Source organism: Nycticebus coucang, chromosome 2, assembly GCF_027406575.1.
Source record: "Nycticebus coucang isolate mNycCou1 chromosome 2, mNycCou1.pri, whole genome shotgun sequence".
Lineage (NCBI taxonomy): Eukaryota > Metazoa > Chordata > Mammalia > Primates > Lorisidae > Nycticebus > Nycticebus coucang.
The window spans coordinates 126,067,797-126,074,766 of NC_069781.1; the positions used below are offsets into that span (position 1 = coordinate 126,067,797).

Sequence of the window (6,970 nt, forward strand, 5' to 3'; positions counted from 1 at the left end):
AGCTGGTGAAATAAGCAGGATGAGAATCATGGTGCCCATGTAATTACCAAGGAAGTAGGCTCAGAGTAGCTGAATACTTGTCCAAGGTTACATTAGATTCAAGAGACATAATGAAAACACTTGGAGTCTAAGCTCAGAGTAATATACTATGTTAAGTTATAAGCCTTGCAGGTTTTTATTTTTGTTTTGTTTTTTTACAAAACTTTTGATTTTGATACTTGCTGTTCTAAGAGCTAATACAGGGTGACCTTTAACCCAGCTATTCCCAAAGCAAAACGGTAGTATGACAAACAGGACGTTGACATCAACAAAGTCATGATAAGGAATATTTCGATCACTGCAAGGATCCTTCCTGCCCGCTTATAACCACTCCCACCCTTCTCCTCTCCTTAATCTCCAATCTGTTTTCAGTCATTTTGTCATTTCAGTAACTTTATAAAAATAGAGTCAAATCCTATGGAATGTTTTAAATTTGGCATTTGTCACTCTGCCTAATTCTCTGGATATTCCCCCAGGTTGCTACACGTATCATCAGTGGATTGTTTTTGTTAGTATGCAGGGATCACGCGGTGCTTAACCATTTACCCACTGGAGGATATCTGGATTGAGTTTTGGTTTGTATCCTTGTCTTTCGTTCTCTAAAGTCTGACTATGATGTGTCTTACTATGAATTGCTTTGAGCTTATTGTATTTGAGATTCACTTGCTTCTTAAATCTGTGGATTTGTATCTCTTGCCAAATTTAGGAAACTTTCAGCCATTATTTCTCAGGATACTTTTTCAGGCCTCCTCTCTTCTTTCCTTGTAAGACTTGGGGAGTCCAAGAATTAGATTCTTGTTCTTGCTGTTGCTATAATTCCACAGTTTCCTATAATTCCTTGAGCTTTCTTTCTTTCTTTCTCTCTCCTTCCTTCCTTCCTTCCTTCCTTCCTTCCATCCTTCCCAGTGTATTTCTGTGTTGTACAGACATGCAATTTATGTTTTTCTGTCTTCCAGTTCACTGGTGCTTTCTGTCCCCTCCATTCTGCTGTGGGGCTGAATGGAGCCCAAGCACTGAGTTTTTTCTTTTTTTTTATATTGGTCATTGTATTTTTCAGTTCAAAAAAATTCCATTTAACTCATCTTTATGTCTTCTGTATTTTTTGTAACTTCTTATTTCTGTGTTGAGGTTTTTTTCTTTTCCCATTAGTTTAAAGAATGAAATTGTACACCGAAGTTTCTTTATAAGGGCTGCTTGTAGATCTTTGCCAAATATTCTATTACAACATTTGTATCATTTTGCTGTTGGGATATATTTATTTTCTTTTCTCGTTTAGTTTTAGTTTCTTCTTATTCTTGGTATGATAAGTAATTTTGGATTGAAACCTGGACATTTGAGTATTATGTTGTGAGACTGAATTGTATTTAAGCTTTCTGTTTCAGCTCCCTTCATCTGACAACACTCTGGCAGTGGAAGGGAGGGCTACTGTTTCCTCACTGCCAGGTAGTGGTGGAAATTGTCCTTACTCGACTTACTTTGCCATCTGAGAGAGTGCTCCTCACTGCTGCTGAGTGGGGTGAGAGTCTCAGCTCTTCTCCAAAATGCCAGAAATACAGTTGTCCCTCAGCATATGTGGAAGATTTGCATAATGCTATATTTCCAAATCCACCGTCAGTTTTGAGTATAGAGCCTGTGGCTGCTAAAGGCCAGCTTTATTTATTGGAAAAAAATACATTTATACATGGACCAGCCCAGTTCAAGCTCATGTTGTTCAAGGTGCACTGCACTTCCCTGTATGTGAGGGATACAAGTGCCCTGCTATGATTCCCTGGTGACATTCACTGTTACCACAAAGTCAGGTGGAGGCTGGGGGTCTTTACTATTTGGGAGGGATGAAAGTCCCTGCCCCCCCACTCAGCCTCCTCAGGTACCTCCCTGATTTTGGTGTTTGTCTACAGAAAGGTGGTTACTGTCTAAATCAGTGTTTTTCTACTTTTTTTTTTTTTTTTAACCTCATGGCACTCTTGAATCTATAGTTAAATTTCTGTGGCACACTTAAATCACATTGATAAAAGAAAAAAAGAGTTAAAAAAATATATACTTACCATGCTTGAACTTCTTTTGAAAGTAACTTAATGAATGAGCTTTACAAACTTTCATGGCACACCTAAGATCACCTTGTGGCACATCAGTTCAAAATCGCTGGTAAATGTTTTCTTTGGTCTTGTTGGTTGCTTCTTTCCTGGTGCTTAAACTTGAGAGAGAGGGCGGCTTTGGGGAGGCTTTTCTTGTTTGTCCCCATTATCATATTGGGGTGTTGGCCCCTTGACCTCAGGAAACTAACGTTGGCATTTTTCTTTGTGGCTTGAGATTCCTAGTAAGTTGACCTTCTTCTCTCCACATTTATGTTTATTTTATATAAATCCTCCTAATGTCTTTTATGTACATAGAAAGAAGCATATGGAAAAATTATGTATACTCTATTGTTAGTTGACTTATTTCAAAGAAAATTTGTAAATTTATAAAAAACAGAGGTATCAATCATAATAATATTTATGAGAATATAATCTGAGTATCTTATTGCTACCAGTTTAAGGACAAAATTCTTTTTCCATACTGATAAGAAAGCTTAAACTTAATCAAAATTTTCATTTAAAAAACCCTAAATGTAAAAATTCACCTTGAATCTCTAAGGAAGAACTTCCCTGAGCCCTTCTGTGTATGTACTGGAAACTTGGGGGAAAGCAGACCCACCATTTTTAACTTTTAATTTCCCTCTTCACGTAACCGTGCAATAACATTCTTACATCTTACATTTACATTTTATTAGCCCTACCCTATTAATTATAGAAAGGGCATTTACTTTAAGCATCAAAATAATACCGTCATAAAGAGATGGATTCAGAATCTACAAATGCTTCTGACCACCATTCGAACCATAAAATTTAATATTTTCTTTGTTGCTATCATTGAATTTTCTTAAATTTGAATGTTCCTTCTCAATGCAGAATAGCACAAGGATCCATTGCAAATTTAATACAGAAAATTTTAAAGTGTGGCAAAACAGCTGGGTGATAGTGAAAAGGTTAGTGAACCAGTGGTTTGATATGGCATAATGCCATAAACTAATTGTATTTTCCATAATAAGTTTTCCATAGGTTTTGTCCATGGGCCAGAATAATTAATAATCACTAATCCACTGGCTACAATCTAGTTGAGAAGTTAATTCACCAAGTGAATTAACAAACTTTGAGTTAGGTTTTGCTAAGTCAATTGTATTATGTTTAAATGAAACATGTTAGTTGCACCACTGATCCAAATAGACAATGTGCTAAGGCACTTGAGATAATTCTTTATTTTACATCATCAGAAATTAAGTATAAGAAGAAAATATGCCACATTTTTGCCTCCTTTTTCTTTCTGAGGGCTACCTATACTCAAGACAAATTTGAGGTTCAGAATTTTTACCCTTTAGAAGTTATCAATCTGTCTTGTAAAGTATGCCTTGTTGAATAAATAAAGATGGATGCCTACTCTAAGTGTAAAAGAAAACATATATGAGGACTGAAAATTAAGTTTGTGAAACCATCCTAGAAAATGTGCTGCATAAATCGTTGCTGAATATCACTCTGGTCACCTCCAAATTACCGCCCTGAGGCAGCAATGCAATAGAGCGGTGCCTGTGGCTCAAGGAGTAGGGTGCCAGCCCCATATACCAAGGGTGGTGGGTTCAAACCCAGCCCTGGCCAAAACTGCAAAAAAAAAAAAAAAGAAAGAAAGAAAAAGAAAGGAAGCAATGCAACAATGTCTCCAGAACCTAGTCCACAATTTAAGGCACCTTTTCTAGGATGAGTTCATGAATTTAATTGTCATACCTCATACAAGGACAGTTCTGATGGCCATTCCTGAAAAAGAGTTCCAAAATTGCTTAACCACCTGCCCTCATATATATGTATATTTTCATCCTGTAAAATTAAAGATGGATGCACAGATTTTGCTTAAGCACTAAAAGTCTTCTTCTTTTCAGTGACCAAGAAATACCAGAGTGACTAGTATGTGGCTGTTATTGTTTCTAAATATAACAATGCTCATGGAGAGGCATATACTTTAGGTGACTCTACCTTACAAAATGCGTAGTTCACCCTGATATGCTTTCTGAGTTTGCTTTAATATAGAAAATGTACACTCCAAACCCACCTAGATAACATAGGGAAAAAGTCTAGACATCAAGAAAAAGCAACTAAAATGGGGCATGAACTTGTTTTTTTGGACACATCTTGGCACCTACCACCACCAGATTTCATAGTCTTCATTTCTCCTTCACAGTTCCCACTGACAAGAGGGTATTACATTTTGCTGACATCAGTGACCTGGAGTCGCTGAATTATTCCCTTCTTCGGTTTACAGAGGAATAAACCAGTAATTAATTATATATCAGAACACGAGAATCGACCTGGCAATAATGTACAGGGTAAGAATGCTGTATTTACATGTGTAGGTTATTTAAAGTATGTCTTGTTGAATAAATATTTAAAATACCTCCTTATTTAGCTTATAAACTGTTTGGACTGAGGCTGCAATGTGACTCATTGCAGAATGTTCAAAAGAGTGAGAGTGGTCATAGATTTTCACTTCTGTCTAACCAGCAAAATCTCCTCTCTGTGCCTGGCAAGGGATACAGAAAACCTCTGTAACGAAAACAACAATATCAACTATTTCTATTGGCACAGAAATATATAATAAAGATGGAAATTTGTTCCTCGGAACATCATAAAACTTTATCTTGAAAGCAGGTGGGAAGAGCAAGGGACACAGGCCTAAATTAACCACAATCGACGTGACCTCCTCAGGGAGAGGAATTAAAAATAGACAGGAATGATTTTGCAGCAAACAGTTCTCCCCACAATGGATCACTGTCCCCTTGTAAACGTTCACAATTACTTTTAAAGAGGAATGGAGAACTTAAGAGTTTTCTGTGTCTTCAAATCAATACAGAGGCAGAATTTCAAAACAACCATCACAGTGAGGACGTATGAGACAAGGCTGAGAACCCGGGGAGAAAAACTTTGTAATTCACAGGAGGACCAGGCTCAGAATCAGTCAAGGGCAAACCTGGCATTCAATGTAATTTTTGGTGCTCTGAACTCAGCTTTTTTTCTGGAGGGTATGTCTCTAGACCGGCAGCTGTCTGATTTTTCTCCGTGTTTGTTCCCTGTAGAAAAGAATCACAACATGGCAAATCCTGATCCACCAGGGGGAGCAGTTCACCAGGACAAAAACGAACCTTCCCCAAAGGAAGTTGCTGAAGGCGCCTCTTCCTCTCAATTTACACAGCTGACAACGACCCTGATTTTTATCCTTTCTACTAGATGTGGCACTCATATACCGCACACTGATTTCAAATGCCTGCCCTCATGGTGGTGGGATACCGTCACAGACTTGTGTGCCCACAAGCAGGCTTTTCTGTAGGATTTGAAATTCATCAGTCCTCGTAATTTATAGAAATTCCTTGTTTTATTATAGGAAGTAAATTAGTCCCTGCTTCTACAGCAGCTTATATGGACAAAACAGAATAGATTCACCAAATTATTTATTTTATGCTTATTCTGGTGCAGAGATGGAATTGAGAAGCTGATCTTTCAGGGAGGGAGGAGAGAGAGGAATAGATAGAGACTGACGCAGGTCTTGAAGCCAGGCATCTATTGCAGCTTGCTGATATCCCTGCCTCTTTCTTCAGCAATCCTTTTTCCTTCCCTTTAACCAAAGCCCTGGGGCTGGGAAGGAAAACAGCTGTCAGAGAAAGGCCAGTGTTGGTGATAAGTCCTTTGTGTGCAAGCTCAGACTTGAGACCAGCCTGTCCAAACAAAACAGCTGTGGATTCCGCCAGACCTGTGTATGGGCACAGAGTGAGCCCTGGACCTTCTGGCAAAAAAGGCACCCAGAGGAGTACACTAGTCCCTGTAGCATTTTGCAAGTGGTTACACAATCCATGGATGGAATTTCCCTAAGGGAACCGTTTCACAAAGGACCTGGTCCTTTGACCCCTTACTCTAAAGATTTGATGTTTAAGGTGTAGACACTTCCTCATGGCTTGAGAACTTCAGAAATGCAGAAACTTAGGCTCCATTCTGGACCTTTTAAGTCAGAATCTGCCTTTTAACAAAACCCGCAGGTGACTGGAGTGCATGCAAGTTGAAGCTACTCACAGACTCCTGTCTCTGGAAGGGTCTGTTTCTAGTAAGATGCAGATAAAATGCATACATGAGTCCTTCAAATAGGACGCAGGGGTGTCAACATGCTTGCAGCCTCATCGTATATGAAACTGCCCCTTGAAATAGTAACGTGAAAACAGAGGGTTCGGTCTTTCAAGTAAAAAAGACTTAATTCTTGAAGTTAACAACTTTTGCTAACAGTTAATACCTCAGAGGTATTAACTCCATTTTGAAGATTAAATGAGCATCTAACAGAGGGTTCAGTTGACATTTCTTTTTCTTTGAAATTGAGTTTCCAATCTATTAATGTTTGACAGGGATTTGGTTATTTTTTTTATTTTATTTTTTTCTTTTGTAGAGACAGAGTCTCACTTTATGGCCCTCTGTAGAGTGCTGTGGCCTCACACAGCTCACAGCAACCTCCAACTCCTGGGCTTAAGCGATTCTCTAGCCTCAGCCTCCCGAGCAGCTGGGACTACAGGCGCCCGCCACAACGCCAGGCTACAGGGATTTGGTTATTAACAGTTTTACTTTGACTTTACTAGTACTCTTTTCTCTGCTTTTTTTTTTTTTTTTTGCGTGTTTCTTTGATTACTTCTGATAAACCATGCAGAGAGAAACCATGAACCTCAAGTCATCTTATGTACTTACTCATCAGTTGCTTTGTTGAATAGCATTGAGGAAGCGAAAGTTGAAAGAGCTAATATTCATTTGGGATTTTTGGTGCAATTCCAAGACTTCTCTTTAATACTATTTGATCAAGGTTAACCAAGTGGAGT

General features: G+C 38.5%; 1 long non-coding RNA gene across 1 annotated transcript; it reads left to right on the forward strand.

Moving 5' to 3' along the window:
* Positions 1-431: 431 nt before the first annotated feature.
* Positions 432-6,120, forward strand: LOC128579761 (uncharacterized). Its single transcript, XR_008378259.1, has 3 exons — positions 432-614; positions 4,306-4,450; positions 5,198-6,120. It is a non-coding gene; the product is annotated as an uncharacterized LOC128579761 (long non-coding RNA).
* The last annotated feature ends 850 nt before the right edge of the window (positions 6,121-6,970 follow it).